Source organism: Peromyscus leucopus, chromosome 3, assembly GCF_004664715.2.
Source record: "Peromyscus leucopus breed LL Stock chromosome 3, UCI_PerLeu_2.1, whole genome shotgun sequence".
Classification (NCBI taxonomy): domain Eukaryota; kingdom Metazoa; phylum Chordata; class Mammalia; order Rodentia; family Cricetidae; genus Peromyscus; species Peromyscus leucopus.
In genome coordinates, this window is record NC_051065.1 from 154,792,551 (window position 1) to 154,811,730 (window position 19,180).

The window sequence follows — 19,180 nt, forward strand, 5'->3', positions numbered from 1 at the left end:
GGTAAAAAGCCTAACCCTTTAACCTAAAAGTAGATCGTTTTAGTACTTAGGCACCTTTTCTTATTATTTTTTTAATTCATAGGCATATCTTGCCTGTATATATGTCTCTGAACCACACATGTACCTGGTGCCCATGAGGGCATCGTATCCCCTGGAACTGGAGTTATAGATGGTTGTAAGCCATCTGTCCAGCCCCTCCATGTTTTTCTTTTGATGCTATTTAGGAATGTTGGCCAGAACCATCCTCACCTCCAGTGTACTTTATTCCTTTGGGGGGGGGGGAAGGGTATGTGTGGGTGGATGTGTGGGGAGGTGTGGGGGGGGTGCACATAGAATTAACCATATAGCTCAGGCTGCTGTCCAGTTCATGATCTCCTACCATTGTGTATCACCACACCTGGCTAAATTCAGGGCTTTTAAAAATAATGTTAAATAAACAGCCAGGCATAGTAGTAGTGCATGCCTTTTATCCCAGCACTTGGGAGGCAGAGGCAGTCTTAGCTCTGAGTTTGAGGCCAGCCAGGGCTGTGTACTGAGACCCTATCTCAAAAGATGGAGCTGGAGAGATGGCTCAAGAGATTAAGAACCCTGGCTGCTCTTCCAAAGGTCCTGAGTTCAATTCCCAGCAACCACAGGGTGGCTCACAACCATCTATAATGAGATCTGGTGCCCTCTTCTGGCATTCAGGCATATATATATACACACACACAGACAGAACACTGTGTGTGTGTGTGTGTGTGTGTGTGTGTGTGTGTGTGTGTGTGTGTAATGAGTAAATAAATAAATCTTTAAAAATTTGTCTTGTAAAATACCTTTTTTAAAAAGGCAAACAATAATATTCTCTAGAGATTGTTAATGCTTTGAGAAATAAGTTCTCAGGTTCCTTAGCACTTGATTATATTCATTAAAAATAAAAGTGTATAAATAAATGCTTTATAAAGGAAATCCTAACTACTAAGGTGTGAATCAGATTTTTGTTTTGTTTTGTTTTTTGTTTTTCGAGACAGGATTTCTTTGTGTAGCTTTGCACCTTTCCTGGACCTCGCTTTGTAGACCAGGCTAGCCTCGAACTCACAGAGATCCGCCTGCCTCTGCCTCCCGAGTGCTGGGATTAAAGGCATGCGCCACCACCACCCAGCAGTGAATCATATTTTCTAAACTTAAATTATTACAGGTTAAACTCATTTCTAGTAGGATTGTTGTGGGGCAGATCAGAGTATCTGGATTTCGGCTCAGCATTTAACAGAGTCCTGTTGTGTAACTTTATAGCTAATTTGGATACATGTCAGTATGGAAGAAGGTCTGATGGTTTGCTTCAGTGTACTCTTTGTTCTGATCAACCTCTTCATTAATTCCTTGACTTGCTTAATTAGAGTGGAAGATGTCACACAGCTAAAAAGAATAGTTAACTTGAACAAAAGCATTGGAATCCAGAGTATTCACAAAGAAAGCACAGGTCAGCTCACCTGGTGAACAGCTGTCTCACATTTGTGAATCTCTGACAGGGCATCATAGATCTTTCTGCCTCAGCTCCCCAAATACTGGGGAAGCCTTGGCTGACCTAGAGCTCACTGTGTAGACCAAGACGGTATTGAACTTACTGAGATCCACATGCCTGGCCATCCAGCTTTAAAAAAAAAAAAAAAAACAATGTGTATTTATTTTAATGTATGGATGTTTTGTGTCTGTGCACCACCTTTGTGCCTGATACCAAAGAAAGCTAGAAGGGGGCATTGGCTACCCTGAGACAGGAGTGGTGAGACAGTTGTGAGTTGTCATGTGGGTGCTGGGAACCCAACCTGAGTCCTCTGCAAGAGCAGCTTTTAACCACTGAGTCATCTCCACCCCTTCCCCCTGTTCCCCTACACGAGCATTTTTTAAATACAGGTTCTAGAAATTGAACTCAGGTACTTGTGTTTGTAGAGCAAGTATCTTAAGTGTTTTGAAAATTAATTTTAATCAGATTATAAGGAGGTAAAATAATTTTGTCATATTCCTAAGAAGATGGAAAATGTTTATCTTTTAGGCAGCTGCCAAAGCTAAGAAAAACTAGAGACAGTGATATATTGATTGCCCCCTGTGTTTTCTCAAGACTGGATCTTACTCTGTAGACAAGGCTGACATCAAACCCCTGGCCATCCTTCTTCCTTAGGCTTCCAGTGCTGGGATTATGCTTGTGAGCCACCACAACCAGCTGCATACTGATTTTCTAAGCGTGCTTTAAAAACAGATCATCCACATTCATTCACTGCTACTCTGTGTTGACGGTGCACTTGAGTACTAGGCCAGAACACGTGGACCTTGGGCTTCATGGTTTTCGACCTAAATACTGCACAAGTCATAACATATCTTAGAGACTGTTCACTTTGAATCAAAACTTGCGGGTCTTTGCTTTTGTTCTAACCATTTGGGTAAGGGACTGTTTTTCCCGAATGGCAGTTTAGAGTATTTGAAATTGAAATTAGAATTTTTCATTCCCTAAATTAATCCTGCTTTCGTTTCCCATATTTGAGTCACATTCTCCTCTTCTTATGCTGGAAACAAGGGCCCCAGCTTTCTTCACTCTTCTTCATCGCCCAGACAGAGGCAGCAGCTTGCAGAAGACCTATTGGTTTGTTTTAACATGCTCTGCTTCTGTTGCACTCCAGTCTGCACTAATTTTGAGTAATCCTCTCAGCGGTCTCACCTCTTTTCTTCAAGCCTTTTTGACTCTTAAGTAAAAACTGCCAGTGCAGAAGGCCTGGAAACAGTATAGAAAAACAAGGTAGCTTAGCCTGAGCTCATCCAGCACATAATGGAGTAACGTGTTCTTTTTCTGAATTCTAATCCCAAAGATGCATGTTCGTGTTCATCAGAACTCATTAAATACCTGCTCTGTCTGGTGCTGGTGACCTCCTGCAGCTCACTGTCCTTTGACAGCTCACCTTTCCTCTTGCGCTGCGATCCTGTTGATGCTTTATCTGTTTTCTTCTTGTTTCTTGGTCCTAAACTTTGACTCATTTTAATTGCATTTTATTTGGGGGGGAAGGGAGGAGAGAAGAGAGAAGAGAAAAATACACCCGAGTCAATTTTCTCCTGCCACCATGTAGGTTCTAAAGATCAAACCCAGCTCATCAGGCTTAACTACACGTGCCTTTACCTGCTCAGCCATGCTGGAGACCCCGATTATTTTAAGCTCAGAGAGAATAGGTGGAAAAACAAGGACTCAGATCTGTCTCTTAAGGAGACTAGCACACCTCAAAACCATTTACTATGGCCTGATGTCTTGAGCTTAATGTTGCCAAACAGTAGATTACAGTCATGTGATGGCATCTCAAGAGGAAGGGTGAAAGGTTGAGAAACTGGTTATTTGTTTCTTTATTTGTAATATGATGGAAGAGGTTGAAAAAGACTTCCTTTTGGTACGGTGCCAGCTGATAGCTAGTTTTCACTCCTGCTTCTTCATTCTTGTTATAGCTCTTTATCTTCACTCTGGTAACTGTCTTAATATTCAGAAGGCATTTCTTTGAAACTCTGGGGTTCTCTGCAGTTTAGTGGCAAAGCAACAGTGATAAAGCTAACTGGTTAAACGGTGTCATGGTTTTGTACTTTTTTCCCCCAGGCCATCTGTGACAACTGATATTTTGCAAAGAACAAATAAAAATAAAACTTTGTTTTCACACTGACATGAACTAACTCATCAAATAACATTATTTTTAGCAATTTTCTTAATTTCTGACAATATGTTCACTTTTCATATTTATACAACTACCTGTTGAAAATTATTCAGTGACGCTTGCTGGAGCACAGTGAGGCAAGCTGTAGGTCCCAAAGTGGGGAGAGTACAACGTGAGCAGGATGTGCTGTGGGGCGTAGGTGGTCATGATAGAAAATGACCAGGAGAGTAACGGAGATTCTGGCCTGCCTGACTTGACAAGATTCCTCCCAAAGACACTGAAGAGGATGCATATCAAGGAAGGAGTTCTAGACAAAACTTACTTAACCAATTTTAATAGAATTGGATTTTAGGAAGGACACAGTTGTACTCAGGAAAAAGCTCAGAAATCAATAGAGGTTTTGGCTGAATAAAGAGTCTTAGTCAATATTCACCTAAAATTTAGAAATCTAATAGCTATCTAAGTAGGACTTTGAAGAGAGAGTTAGAGCTCTCCAACAGCGATAGACTATAACGTGAAGCACACTTTTAATTTAAAAGATTTATTTTTACGTTGATGAGTATTTTGCCTGCGTGCATGTATATTCACTGTATATGCACTGGCTGCAGGGGTCAGAAGAGAGCATCAGATCCCTCCCTGGAACAGGAGTTCAAGATTCCAGTGAGCCACCATGTGGATGCAGGGAACCAAACCCAGGTCCTCTGCAAGAGCAGCCATTGCTCTTAACCTCTGAGCCAGCTCTCCAGCCTTTAAATGTATTTGCTTATGTATGTGGGTGATGTATACATATGTGTATGTGTGTTTGTGACTACATGTGCACATGAGAACATACTTGTAGAGGCCTAAAATTGATGTAGGGTGTCTTCCTCAGTTTCTCTCCACCTTATATATTGAGGCAGAGTTTCTCATTTGAGCCCAAGTTTGTCAGTTTGGCTAATCTACCTCACCAGCTTGCTCTTGGAATTACAGGGAGGCTATCACACCTATCCAGCATTTACCTGGGGTCTATGGATCTGAACTCCATACCTCACACTTGACTGGCAAGCACTTTATCTACAGACCATCTTCTGCTCCTGTTAGCATTTTTTAACAGTATAGTTTACCCATGCTTCCTCTGAGGGTAGTTTTCTGGTAGTATACTAAGTTATGATGATTCATTTTCTTCTTTTGAAATTGTTGAGTTCCTTTATTTAGCATGGAAGACCATTTGGAAGATTAAGCTTTAGTTAGCCTGGGTTCTGTGGTTATTTGCTGTTTGCCTTGTTCTGGGCTTGAACCTGAGTCCTTGTTCATGCTATCATACACTCTACTATGGAGAGAAAGCCCTGCCCCAGGAGTCTTGGTTGGTTGGTTGTTTTCCTTCCTGAAGAAACTACTATTCTGAGACTGTCAGTCAGTGAAATTGTACTTCCCTCAGATGTTTAAGGTGTAGGTTCAATACCTAGTTCCGCCAAAAAGGGAAGGAAAAGGCTATTTTGAAAATGTTTCTATATAATATTGGACATTATTTTTATTTAAAAATAACAAAAGGAAAGGACTTAGAGCCAGGTTTTTTTCTTCCTCCAAATTGAGACAGGGTCTTGCTATGTATCCCAGGCTGACCTCAAACTCACAATCTTAATAGCCAGGCATGTATCTGAATATTACTAATATAGCAATACCATGTGCAGTTTTGAGTTCCAAACAAAATTAAATACATTAAATGTCATTTTAATCTGCCTAAGAGTGAAAGTACACTTCTTACTGGACTTCTGGAAATCTTGAAAACAATTGTGCCTTGTGGGCTTTGGGTTTAGAGACGTTCTCTATTCTCATCACCTTGAGAATATTGGGCTCTTCATCTTACAAAATAAATTTCTGCACACCTTTTCATTTGTTGGAGGGATTGCTTGGGAGTTTCCCAGCACTTCCTCGTGTAAGGCCATGTGTCACCATGCAGGATTTACGGTGATTGCTGCTATGAAAAGCCCCTGCAGCACCTTTTTCCCTTAAGGTGATTGCCATGGATTAGAATGGACCTCCTAAAAGTTCATATGATAAAACATGATTCCCCACATCAAATGATAATGGTATTTGGAAGAGGGACCATTGAGAAATAATTAGGATTAGATGAAATTTGAATGGGGCCTCCACAGTGGCCTGAGCAGCTTCATGAAGACAGAGAGAAAGAGAGCAGCAGCAGCGTTCTTGCCCCATCTCACCATGAAGTGCCCTGTACTTTGTTAGTACAGCAGGAAATCCCTGACCCAGGTGCCAGTGCTATCCAGTTTCCAGAACCATGAGCTAAATGAACTTGTATACCTATCAGTCACATGGTTTCTGGGATTTTGTTATAGAAACAGAAGATGGACCAGACAGAAGTGAATAACATTATAGTATCTCAAATGTTTATTAAATGCTGCACTTTTCATGATTGTTTGTTTGTTTGTTTGTCTGTGTCCTTGCATGTGTATGCATCAAATTCAGGTCATTGAGTGCCTCTATCCACTGAGCCATCCCACCACCTCCTATCTTCATTGTTGTTGAAACAAGGTCTCTACATTGCCCTGGCTGTCCTGGAACTCACTATATAGACCAGGTTGACCTGAAACTCATAGAAATCCACCTGCCTTTGCCTCCTGAGTGCTGGAATTAAACATAGGCGCCACCATGCCCAGCCCCTGTACTCATTTTTGATGTATTGTTTTAGCTAGTCTGAAATGGTCAATGCCAATATTCTTTTTGGAAATCTTACAACTCTGCCACTAAGGGAAAAAACTCTGTGTCCTCCTTTCTCAACTAATTGGCTCTAACAGTGAAAGAAAATGCTTGCCCTATTTAGATGCTCATATGACCATTTCCAGCTCCTGGCTTTGTAGTTTCTGTGCTTCCCTGCCCACTGGATGATATTAGCTTTTACATAATTAAGAGCAACCGTAGTCAAACAAAAATGTCCCTTTTCCTGAATTCCAGTGGGAAGTTAATACAATTTGGGACTTTGAACTGATCTAGTTTGGGGGTTGGAGTAAGAGGACAGACACAGAAGATTTTTTGAGGGCCATGGATTCCCAGCTGAATAAGGCCTTCCCTACAAATATGTTCTCTGCCATCCATGACTGTTTCATTTACCTCTCACTTCAGGGCCCATTGGCTCAACTGGTAGCCCTGGCTGACCTGGAGCTCACAGAAAACACCTGCCTTTGTTTCCTAAGTGCTGAGATTAAATGCGTTTATCCCCACACCCTAGTACAGACCTGTAATCCCACTGCAGGAATGGGGCAGGAAGATCATGAATTGGAGGCAAGCCTGGGCTACATAATGAGATTGTGCCTTACAAAAACAAAAAGTTAACTAAGTCATTGTGGGCCCCTGATTAAGATATAAACAATACCTGAAGGCAGGTGTGGTGGCCCAGGCCTTTAATCTCAGCACGTCAGAAGCAGAGACCAGTCTGATCTACAGAGCAAGTTCCAAGACAGCCAGGGCTACACAGAGAAACTCCCTCTGGAAAACCCAAGAGAAAAGAAAGAAAGAAATAATACCTGGTTGTTTAATCAATATAGTTTATAGGACATAATGTAAACACACAAAGGAATGCCCTGCTAAGGTCCTTAGTGTCTTCCCAAAGAATAACCTTTTTCTCCAGGACCTGATATTTTCCTCTGTTTTATTGTTTTTTAAGTTGGTTTTTGTTTTGGTTTTTTTAAGATTTATTTGTTTATTATGAATACAGTGTTCTGCCCTCATGTATGTCTGTACACCAGAAGAGGGCACCAGATCTCATTGTAGATGGTTGTGAGCCACCATGTAATTGTTGGGAATTGAACTCAGGAAGAACAACCAGTGCTCTTAACTGATGAGCTATCTCTCCAGCCCTTGGTTTTTGTTCCCTTGTGGTGCTGGAGCACAAACTCAGAACCATGTCTATGCCCCTGAGTGAACTACAAACCCTTACTCATGATAATCAGATCTATTTGGATGATCTGTAGTGATTAAATTAAAGTGATTACTATTTCTAACTCCTTAATCATTGGCCATCTCTTTTGTTGGCACCTTCAAAGTCCTTGCTACTGTTTCTTTATGAAATGCCTAATTATACTGAATTATGGTTACCCTTCTGTACTATAGTGTTACATGGTATTTTAATCATTCAGACCATAACAAAGCCAGAAAGGTAACTAGGAGTATTGTTGTACATCTGTAATTCTGGCACTTGGAAGGTAGAGGCAGGAGTTTATGGTTATCCTCTACTACATAGTGAGTTTAAGACCAACTTGGGCTATGTGAGTCCCTTTCTTGCCTCAACAAACGGCGCGCGGGGTGGGGGTGGAGGTGGGGGGGTGTCCTGGGGAAAAAACACACAGAAAACATTAATGTCTCTTATTGCAGATGAAGATATTGATCAGCAGGCCAAGGACTCACACCCACCAAAACTTCAGTTTACATACATGGGGACAGTTACTACAGTGTCTTTTCAGGGGAGTATTTCCAAAGCAAATACAGTTGTTTTTCTACATTTTCCTTCTTTTAAATTCTGGAAAAGCTGCCACTGTACTTGGGGGAAAGAATAATAGTCTCCTCATCATCATCATCATCATCATCATCATCATCATCCTCATCCTCCTCATCCTCCTTCTCCCTTCATAAACAAGTGGACTTAATTCTTTGTAATTCTGCCGCTTTGTTCCTAACGTTATTCCATGCACTTGAATCATTTATAAACTATTTTAAAAATGGCCACCAAGACGGCTCAGCAGGCTCACTCAGTACCAAGCCTAATGACCGGAGCTTTGTCCCCAGTGCTGCAAAAATAAATAAATAAAATGGTTTGAAATACCATAGGGTCTTGAAAATATTGGCTGGCATGACCATAAAAATTTTGTTAGTGTTGTCATTCAGGTTTCTTATGTTGTGTCTGTTTGGGAGTTTCTGAGGTGGTATCACACTATATGGCACTGGCTGGCTTGGAACTCCCTATGTAGACCGTGTTGGCCTTAAACTGCTAACAATCCTGCTGCCTCAGCCTCACAAATGCTGTGATTATTAGACTACACTGTGAAGCCTAGATTTTGTTTTGTGTTTTGAGACAGAGTCTTGCTATGTAACTTTGGCTGGCCTTGAACTCAGCAATCCCAACAGTTTCACTTTAAATTCTGGGCCTATAAGGTATGCCCCATTCCCATTTATTGAACACAAACACTATAGTAAGAGTAATATTCTCTTTTTTTTGGTCAGTAAGTTTAGAAAGTTCAGATGAGCTTTTCTGTACATCAGAGAATAAACCCAAGTGAAATAAGAATGCATGCAGCAACTCAGGCTTGATGTGCTAAATACTTACCCAAGTACATGAGTGTGTGAGTGTGTGAGTGTGTGGGGGGGGGGGGTTGTTTTGAACTCCAGGTGTCACCTATGCTAAGTACACTATCACTGAGTGTGTCACACTCTTCCACCAGCCTGTGGATTTGAATTCATTAAATGTTTCTGAACTATAAGATGGACTTTTTTTCCCTCTCTACCATGTTTGAAGTATTAAGTATTCATGAGTTTATTTTATTGGAATCTTGGGGATATTTATATGCTTATTTAGCTTAGAAAGACAGTAAAGTTGCTGGGTGGCAATGGTGCACGCCTTTAATCCCAACACTCAGCAGGCAGAGCCAGGCAGATCTCTGTGGGTTCGAGGCCAACCTGGTCTACAGATCGAGATCCAGGACAGGCTCCAAAACTAAAGAGAAACCCTGTCTCAAAAAACCAAAAAATGGATGGATGGATGGATGGATGGATGGATGGATGGATGGATGGATGAAATTAAAAATAAAAAACAGTAAAGTTACTGCTTTAAGAGACTGCATAGGGGTTTGAGGCCAGCCTCAGATATAAGAGATCCTGTCTGGGAATGGGGGGGGGGGGAGAAGAAGAAAAAAGACATTATAATCTAACTTACCCTTAAAGATGGGAAGCATTTCTATCCATAGCATGTTATGCTAACATGGTAAAAAGCCACGGCCTTTCTGAATTACAAGCAGTTACACAGAGATCTAACACCTCAGTCATGACCCAAAGTAAACACAAACTCCTGAGACCTCTCCAGTCCCTGTCTGGAAGAGCTGTTCTCTTTCACAGTATGTACCAAATTCTTAATTGAACTATGAACTACTCCCAGCATAAACAATTGGCCAAAAAGAAAAGCCTAACAGACTGAACTGCCTTGTGGTTTCTTGCCCCACAGAGAAAAATAGATAACTGTCAGTCTTCTCCAGAGACTGCCATATAGTCAGACAGTAAAACCAAATTCTTTTTCTATGCTGTCATCAGGGAGGACTCATTAATAACCAATGCATAAACCAGAATCTGTTTGGAAAGAGTATTGAGAGAACCAAGAAATCAGCAAAATCAAAATGGCACTACTTTGAGAGGCAAGAAGATATATGGTCAGGTTATAGTAACCCACAAGCCTATTCTCTCCAGGCAGCTCATCTGTTTGGCTCTCTATTCTATCAGTTGAATCTATTAATATCTTAGAATAATCCTTAAATTTGTTAAAGGACTTTTTTTGGGTGGGTGGGTGGCTGTCTCTCTGTCTGTCTGTTGATACTGGATCTCATACAGCAGAGGCTGACCTCAAACTTATGTAGCTCAAGCTGGTCTTGCTTCTGACCCTCCTGCTTCTTCTACCTCTGGAGTAATGAGAATATAAGCCTGCCCCCATCATACCTGGATACTACACCTTTTTAATTCCTGTTTGTTGTTTTTCTTTTGTAGTCCTGGAGAATGATCCCAGGGCTTGGTGCTCACAGGTACCTCTATCTGCTAAGCTATATATATCTCCAGCCCTTTTTTAAAATTCTTCAAGGTGGCATCTCATTGCTACCTACAGTGGCTTTGAATTCTTGACCTTCCTGCTCCCATCTCTTGGGATTACAAGCATACTTTATGCCTGTTGCTCAAATATACTTTAAAAAAACACTTAGAAATGTACAGTGGACATTTGTCACACAAAAGACCTGCTTTAGGCTCAGGCAACTCCCCAGGGCTGCTATCCATATAGTGGAAGCTCATATAACCAAGACACTTTGTCTCACATGCTTAAGTAATCACAGTGGTAAAATGAGAAGCTAAGAGAGCACCTTGGAAATGCTTTGACCAGATGATGTACTACTCACTGTCTTTCTTTCACAATCCATTGGTACAACTGATCGAATGATTACTAGGGGATATGGGAAATGTTATCTTGCACATGTGTCCCAGAAGGAAAGGAGCATTGGAAATAACTATCAGTGGGAGCAGTTTTGCTTCAAAGTTTAGAATTGTAACATTACCTGCCTGGAGGAAAGAGCATAATCCCCAGCATTCAGCTGTATAATCATGAAAAAAATTACTCCCTAATAGATTTTATACTAGATTGAACATAATTAAATAGTTAAGTAACTATTTAAAAATGTTACATCAAGTTTATTTAGTGTAGGAATAGATGACATTACTTAAAGAAAAGTGTTTACTCTCGAAATAAAAATTGAATCACAAGAGCTACTGTTTATGAGTTACAGAAAATTTTTGCATTTATAAAACAAACTGAAGGAATAGAAATCATAGTGGTGGGTGTAGCTTTAGTCTTCCTGCCTTGCCCACAGTCAGGACAAATCTTTGTCACCCGCCAGTCCCACAGCCGCTCAGACCCAACCAAGTAAACACAGAGACTTCTATTGCTTACAAACTGGAAGGCCATGGCAGGCTTCTTGCTAACTGTTCTTATATCTTAAATTAATCCATTTCCATTAATCTGTACCTTGCCACGTGGCTGGTGGCTTACCGGTGTCTTCACATGCTGCTGGTCATGGCGGCAGCTGGCAGTGTCTCTCTCCCAGAATTCTCCTCTCTCCTTGTCCTACCTACTTCCTGCCTGGCCCCTGGCCAATCAGTGTTTTATTTATTGACCAATCAGAGCAATTTGACATACAGACCATCCCACAGCAGGTGGGGCTGGAGGAGATGTCTAAATAGGTAAGAGTGCTTTCTTCAGAATCATAAGGACCTAAGTTAGGGTCCTAGCACCCACATAAAAAGTCAAGAATGGCCACAAGTGTCTGTAACCCCATGCTGGGAGCTTTGGGGCAGAGACAGAATTTCTGGGGCTTGCTGGGCAGCTAGCCTAGTTTTCAAAGGGGGATAGGAGGCAAGCTTCAAGTTCAGTAAGAGACCCTTTCTCAGGGAATGAGGAGAGTGATAGAGGACAGCATAGAAATCTGTGATTTGTTTGATTTCTGTAAGTGAGACTGTAGATAAAGCAGAGCAGGGGGATCTTGAATCCAGCTTGCCTGCATAGTGATATTCTGCCTCAAAAAACAACCAAAAGATGTTTGGTTCTCTGGTGCAATGGAGCAGTAGGTGTCTGAGCAGACCAAACCCAGACCTGAGCTCTTGGCATGGTTTTTGCATCCATTACTGGATCTCAGGGTTGCACTGCCTTCCAAGAAGTGGAAGTCTCCTGTCTTGTAGTGTCAGATTTTAGGGTCTCATACTTGCTTGCCTATTTTCTTGCTCACTGTTTTTACTCCTACTTATTGTCACCTACATAGTTTTCCAAGCATAGGATAGCAAACAAAGAAGAAACATTGGGAAATTGGAACTGTCTCCTGGTGCTTAATGAAAATCTGCGTAGGTTGCCTTTTGTGTTTATTGGACCAAGCTACCTCTGGATGTTATTTTATTGAGAATTGGTTTTACTTTGTCAGCTGTCTTCAACCATACTTAATTTAAATGAGGAGACAAATGTGAATGTGAAAATAATGTCCTGTAGCTTTAAATCCACCCAGTTGGAAGCTTTTGTCTTTTATAAAAGATGCTCACAACTGGAGCAGAGAGGCAGATACTGTCTTTGCTTGCAGAGTCAAACTGTTCATTTGCATTTAGCAGCCCTAGCAAACCACTCTCGAGCATACACACACACACACACACACACACACACACACACACACACACACACACCGGGGGGGGGGGGGGGGGGGTTAGGCTGAAGCTTTCTGTTTATTCAGCGCAGTCCCAGACGCCCAGATGTAAGGCTACTGAGTTGACGCAGGAGACAGAACTGAACTGTGCGTAGACTGAGGTAGGCACTGCACTGCAGAGCATCGGCTATGTGGGATGGTGCAGCTGTGCCTGCCTGCTGTGTGCAAGCCGCTTCTCTGAGATTGAAAGTGAGAAGCCCAAGGATCGCCTAGAAGCTTCACTGTGCCCAGCCCTTTGGTGGAGGATGTGTCCCCAGTGGTAACTGCCCTCATTTACAGTGTACGAGAGTGACAGAATCTGCCACTGCTCCTCTTCAGTTTGGAAGCCGGAACAAATGGAAAGCGCTTATGGCCAAGAGAGGTTATGATTTGTTTGCACAATCTGAGCTTGCTCTGGTGTTCGCAAATGAAGGATGGCCTTTGTGGCAAGCAAAATCAGCAGACTGCCTGACGGGGGTTTTTGGTAAGATAAATGTATTATGATGACGGCGTTTCCTTGTTTGTTTTTGTTGTTGTTGTTGTTTTCTGTATCAGCTACATCAAATTGTATCTTAGCAGTATCCATTCTGCAGAATCATGTTGGGTGGAAAAGGATGAGCAAGAGAGCCGGAAAAGATATTTTTGCTGCTTATTCAGGTTGTGACCTTCAGATATAATCATCAGGTTTTTCTCAGATACCCGTGAGCAGTTAGGAACTAGGCATTTCTAGATCGTAGGGTATTCATTCACAATTAGGTCTTTTTCTTCTTTTTTTTTTTAAATGTCTTTGGATAGTTGTAATTACCTTATTTTTTTCAAGGATTTTCCTAAAGCCAGCAGTGGAGAAGGAAAAATAAAGCTTGCATCCTGATCCTGGGCTGTTGCCCCTGGAGCAGTAGTAGGCTGAGAGCATGAGTGTGGATGTGGGGGAAGGCAGGATGAGTAGTCTGCTATCTCCATGCTCTGCGTGGTGGAGGTCTGTCTCGGGCTCATTGGCTCGCTGTTCAGTATCCAGTGGTGGTTTGAGCTGCATCTCTTTGCCCTCTATTATAATTGAATTTCCTTTTATGTTTGCTTTTGTACCTTTTTCTTTGCCAGACCCAATTCTGTCATGCAGCCTTTTTCCTGTTACTGTTAATACATAGTAGCCTTTATTAGAGAAAAGACAAATGTAGAAAGTAGTCCTGGAACACAAGATCCAGGGCTTATCCAGCCCCAGCACCTCAGGAAAAAGATGGAACAATCCTGAAGTAATTTTGGCCCCTAAAACAAGATAATGGACATTTTCTCTTTAAGGTATAGGTTCTGACTTTAGCAAATTTAAGCATCTTAATTTTTAAATCTTAAAAAGGATGTTTATTTCACATTAAAGAAATGGATCTTCATAGAGAGTTCCAGGAGAGCTATGAATAAATGAATAGGGAGACCCTGTCTCAATTAAAAGAGAAAGAAAGAAAGAAATGGATTGCGTTAGGTCCATGAAGTCCTGCCAGAATTACTTGGCTCTAGTCCATTCTGAGTTGGATCCTGTTATGTGTTCTAAGGATAAAGGTTTTCTTTTCTTCACTGTAATTTGGCCATGTGTTGTTAGGAGGTCTGTGACTTGTTTCATTGGCCAAGCTCAGATCTTGTCCTTGGACCCCTCCTCTCAGCAGCAGGCACAGCCAAGTTTCCTAGCAGCTTAGAGTGGGCACAGAAGCTGTCCATTGACCCCTGCCTTTCTGCTGACTCACTGGTTATGTAAGCCTCGGATACAGCCATCCATATACTACTCTATGTTGGGGAATGGAGACTGCCTGTTTCCCTTGCATCCTTGGGCTCTTCCCTCAAGCCTTTTTGGTTAACATGGTCCTAGGGTTTCACTGCAGTGAAAAGATAAATCCTTTTTCTCTTTTTGAATTGCTGTATTCTTAAACTCTTCATGATGAAAATCCCATCTGTTCTCTTGGCACTTGAAGCCTTCAGAAATAGTGATTTCTCTCGCTTCTTGCCTGGTTAAAGTAAGGACTTCCTTTTCTGTCTTTGAGAGCTCAGTTTGAATGCCCCATTATAGGAGCCTCTCTGAGCTTTCCATGTGAAGGAAGGTCTCCTTCTGTTACCCTTTCCTCGAAGTACCTTGTTCTTTTCTTCATGGTGGTTTCCAGAGTCAATAGTTGGTTACTGGTTTCTGTGTTTCTGTCACTTGCCACTCAATCATGAGTCTCATGGAGGCAGAAAGATTTCATACATTGATAAATACCCAGCAAAAATCACTCACCAGAGCTGACAGAAAGGACTAGCAGTCAGTAAAACACACACACACACACACACACACACACACACACACACACACACACCGGGGAAAACATGAGTTCAGGGTGTGGAGGAAACCCCATGTGATGAAGGCAAAAAGTGAGAGAATATACAGGTGAGGCTTGGAGAGATGGGGACCTAACAGCATGAGACTGCAGAGGCCACATTCAGACTCTTGGTGTTTGGAGGGCTGGGGAACGTTTGAGAGTCATTGGTTTGGGTGCTGGAGCTTCATGCATGTTTAGGCAAATACTGTACCATCTAGGTATACCACAGCCCAGAATTCTTGCTCTTAAAAACTGGAGGGCTACTAAGTGAATGTAAGCATCCCCCTAGAGTTGGGATTTTCCTTTTCTCACCACCACCACCACCACCCCCACCCCAGCCCCCGTTTTCCCCCTTCAACTCCACGAGAACCTAAGTGAATGCAGGCAGATCTTCTGTCCAGAAGAGGGGTGTTGAGAATTTGTCCTGAGATGGCGACCGTAGGGATAGGTGCAGAGCATTATGCACTCCGGTGGAAGTTTGAAGTGAAGTTGATGGGACTTGGTGTTGGGTTGGGTGTTGGGAGAAGCAGATGATGTCTGAGGGGCTGCTGGGATGTTGTGCGCTTTGCTTTTTGGCTTGTTTTTTGGCTTTTTAACTGTGGACAGTAGTTACTGTCCCTGAGGTAAGGAAATGGAGAAGAAGAAAACGACTTTGAAGAGAGTTCTGATAGAGTTGTGATATACTCTTGAGTATTCGTTCCAGAGATGAGACTGTTGCTGTTGTGAAGCCTTCAGTGATGAGCTGGGCATCCAGTCGAGGACAGTAGTTTTGACCTGTTTGTTGAAGCTTGTCTCCTCCCATAGCCTTTCCCTGTGCCATGCTGTTACCGCCTCGGGTTACTCTGTCAACCTAAGGTTCACTTCAGTACCATTCTTTATTCTGAGGTGTCAGCCTGAAAGGTCTTTCCTTGTCCTTTCTGTCAGACTTACCTTGAGGCTCATTTCATTGTCATCCCCAAGAACCTTTCCATTTCCTTCCCTTGTTTACTGAGTTTGTTAGTTTTTGAGACAGTCTCTTTAAGCTCAGTCCACTTGCTTCGGCTTCCCAAGTGCTCGTGTTGCAGGCCGCAGTGCCACACCCGGCAACCCGGCACCTTCAGGGAGCCTCTTGGCCAAATCCAGTATGTTGTTTCCTTTCACTTGGTGGTTAGGTTTCATTGGTTAGAGCATGTGTTCTTGGAGAGAAGAGATTCTACCTTTATTGAGTGGTTTTTACATTTTAAAAAAGCAAACAATATTTATAAAATTAGTTGAACAGTGGAAGGAAGGCTCATGGTGCATGTGTGGGGATGTTAATATCCCACATCTGCAGGATCACAGCACCATGATATGCCTCTGCTTCCATCCTCTCCAGGGTTATTGAGACTGTCCCACATCCTTACTTAATAGAAACAGTTCAGAAAGAACACAAAATGTCTTTAAGAGTTTTAAAAACAATTGAATTTGTCCTTTTTATCATTTCCTTTTACTTTATTTGTAATTTGTGAGAAAAAATAAGGTCTTGCTATTGATTACCATTTGTGAAATGATTGATTGAGACAGGATAGGACCAGCATCCATATTAGCTAGTCTTGTTCCCTGGGTTTCCTCTTTTTCTTCTCCCATCCTTTAAAGTAAGATGAAGTAATTTGCCAGGTGGTGGTGACACACTTCTTTAATCTCAGCACTCAGGAGGCAGACAGGTGGATCTCTAAGTTCTAGACTAGCCTGGTCTGGAGAGTGAGTTCCAGGACAGCCAAGACTACACAAAGAAACCCTGTTTCAAAAAAACAAAAAAAGATAAAGTAACTTGATGTATGGGCCTAGTGGTATACACCTCCATTCCCAACATTTGTGAGGCAGAGGCAAGAGAAATGTTTCAAGTTTGAGGCCAGCCTCTGTGACTGTTGTGTGACTTTTCCCCAGGGAAATATGTGTAAATGTCTCTTCACCCCAGGTATAACACCAACAACAGACCAAAGAAACTACTTAACCCACGCTTACCTTAGTAAGCCAGTAGTTTGCGTTACTTAGAAAAGTGTGGGTGATGTAAAGGCAGCTGCATCCCTGGAGCATATGCCCATTTGGTAGGCAATTTCCAGGAGAGTCCTCTCCCCAATGGTTATTACTGCTTCTATAATCTGTAATCTTGGGAGAGCATTGAATTAGTTAACTTTTCAAGTTTCTTGGGCCTTCTAAATTTCCTTAGCTTCCCAAGTCTTACAAAAAAAATTATTCCTGAGGGAGGGTTTCAGTTGGAGGAAATAGCTACACAGTGAGTTGTAGAGCAACCTGTGCTACAGAGTGAGACCCTACCCACCCTTCCCCACTCCAAAAAAGACAAAGAAGAAGCCAGATGTGGTAACTCACTATAATTTCAACACTGGGATGCAAAGGTAAGAGGATCACCAAAATTTCAAGGCTGGCCTGGGCAAAGTAGAAATTCAGGCTCAAAAGCAGCAGGAAAGGAAAAGGGAAGGAAGAGAGGGAGGGAGGATTGGCACAGAGTGAGTTTGAATGAGAAGTATCAACAATACAGTGCAGGAAGAATGCCTGTGTCTTTTTCCTAAAGGGTCTCTATATGTCAGGGTGGGTGGATGGCATTTACGTCCCTCACTCTTTCAATCACTACAGGTCCTCCGCTTACACATGCAGCCCACACTAACTGGAGAAATGCAGAAGCAGAGTCCTAATTTCAGATTGCTTCACAAAGACTAAAGCATTCAGCTCGATTTTTCTCAAGTCTGAATAGATTTCCTTGTTATCTTGATTGATATCAGAATGCCTTACCCAGGATCTTCTATTCCCTCAATGTTAGTGATTTCTTATACCTGTTAGGAATGGCAGGTAACCTCCATTTTAAATCTCCGAAATGCTTGTGTGACTTCATGAGACCCCATCTAAAAATCTATGAAGAGGACTACAGCTCCTTCGGTGGTAGAGCACTTTGTTTAGCATGTGCAAGGTCCTGAGTTAGAGCTCCTGCACTAAATAAATTAGATGATATGCTTTATGTTACTGTTCGAAGAAAATGGTGTGTTCTTTGCTATTTGAGAGAGATGAATGAAGAGGATAGGAGAAAGGGCTTTATAACATCATCTTGAAGGAAGGGAAGAAAGAGTATGCTTACATGCTACAGATTTTGATCTGTCAGAACAACAGAGGCTCTCCTTCCTGAGAACCAGTCAGCTCTCAACAAGGAAATGGCAAGCTAGAGACAGAATCAGGAAGTCAGCAGTGAGTTCTTGAGCACTTACTTAGTGCAGTGCATAGTTAGTGTTTTTTAGAGAAACCAAAGTGGTAGCACTTGTCATCATAGCATGTAGAAGGCTAACACAGGAGGAATGCCATGAGCATATGACCAGCCTAGGTTAATATAAGTAAACAAAGCACAGAATCCTAACCTCTATGAACTGTACATTTCAAACTGATGATCGAAAAATTCATAGAAATATAAAAATCCCTAATATACAAGGGTAAAGATGTATACATAGAAAACTAAAGTTAGGCACTAGAAAGATGGCTCAGCAGCCGGGGTGCCTACTGCTCTCCCAAAGGACCCAGTTCAGTTCCCAGCACCCATATCAAGCAGCTCACAAACACCTATAAATCTCGTTCCAGGGGATCTGACACTTCTTTCTGATCTCTTCAAGCACCTGCACACACATGACATATATATGCACGCGCGCGCACGCGCACACACACACACACACACACACACACACACACACACAGAATGAAAATCAGTCCTGAAGAAAGAAAGAAAAAAGAAAATGAAGTCGGGATACAGAAGAGCAAGTATGTAATAGAAATGAAGGCTGTAGCTTCCCTAGGGTGAGCAGTATAGTAGTTGCTATTCAGACTACGTGTAGGAGTACAACTTTGAAGTGACAGCCAGAATATGATAGGCTCTTTCTATTTTTTCAGATGAGGTCTTACTCTAGCTCTAGCAGGCCTACAATTCTCTATATAGACCAGACTGCCTTTGAACTTTCAGTGATCCTCCTGTGTCTTCCTCCCTAGTGACATCTTCCCTAGTGCTAGGATTACAGGTTGACATGAGTTCAGATTGGGAACTCACCTATAGAGCGTCCATTGGAGGACCTAGGGCTGCTGCCTCCAGCTCATCGCACAGGACTGATTGCCTGCTAACATGAAACTCAGCTACCATCAGCACTGCCAGGTCTACTTCATGGCCTACTTTTAGGGCTTAAGGAAGCTATAACTGTCTGGCCAGAAGATT

General features: G+C 42.1%; 1 protein-coding gene across 5 annotated transcripts in view; it reads left to right on the forward strand.

Moving 5' to 3' along the window:
- Tmcc1 (transmembrane and coiled-coil domain family 1) overlaps nucleotides 1-19,180 on the forward strand; it is a 172,587-nt gene that overhangs the window by 124,733 nt on the left and 28,674 nt on the right. The window contains exon 1 of one of the 5 annotated variants that reach the window (XM_028864019.2): nucleotides 12,645-13,103. The exons of the other annotated variants lie outside the window; for them this stretch is intronic. The gene's annotated coding sequence lies outside the window, so the exon portion shown is untranslated. Of the gene's footprint in view, nucleotides 1-12,644; nucleotides 13,104-19,180 lie in introns of those variants that run through there. 5 annotated transcript variants of the gene reach the window in all.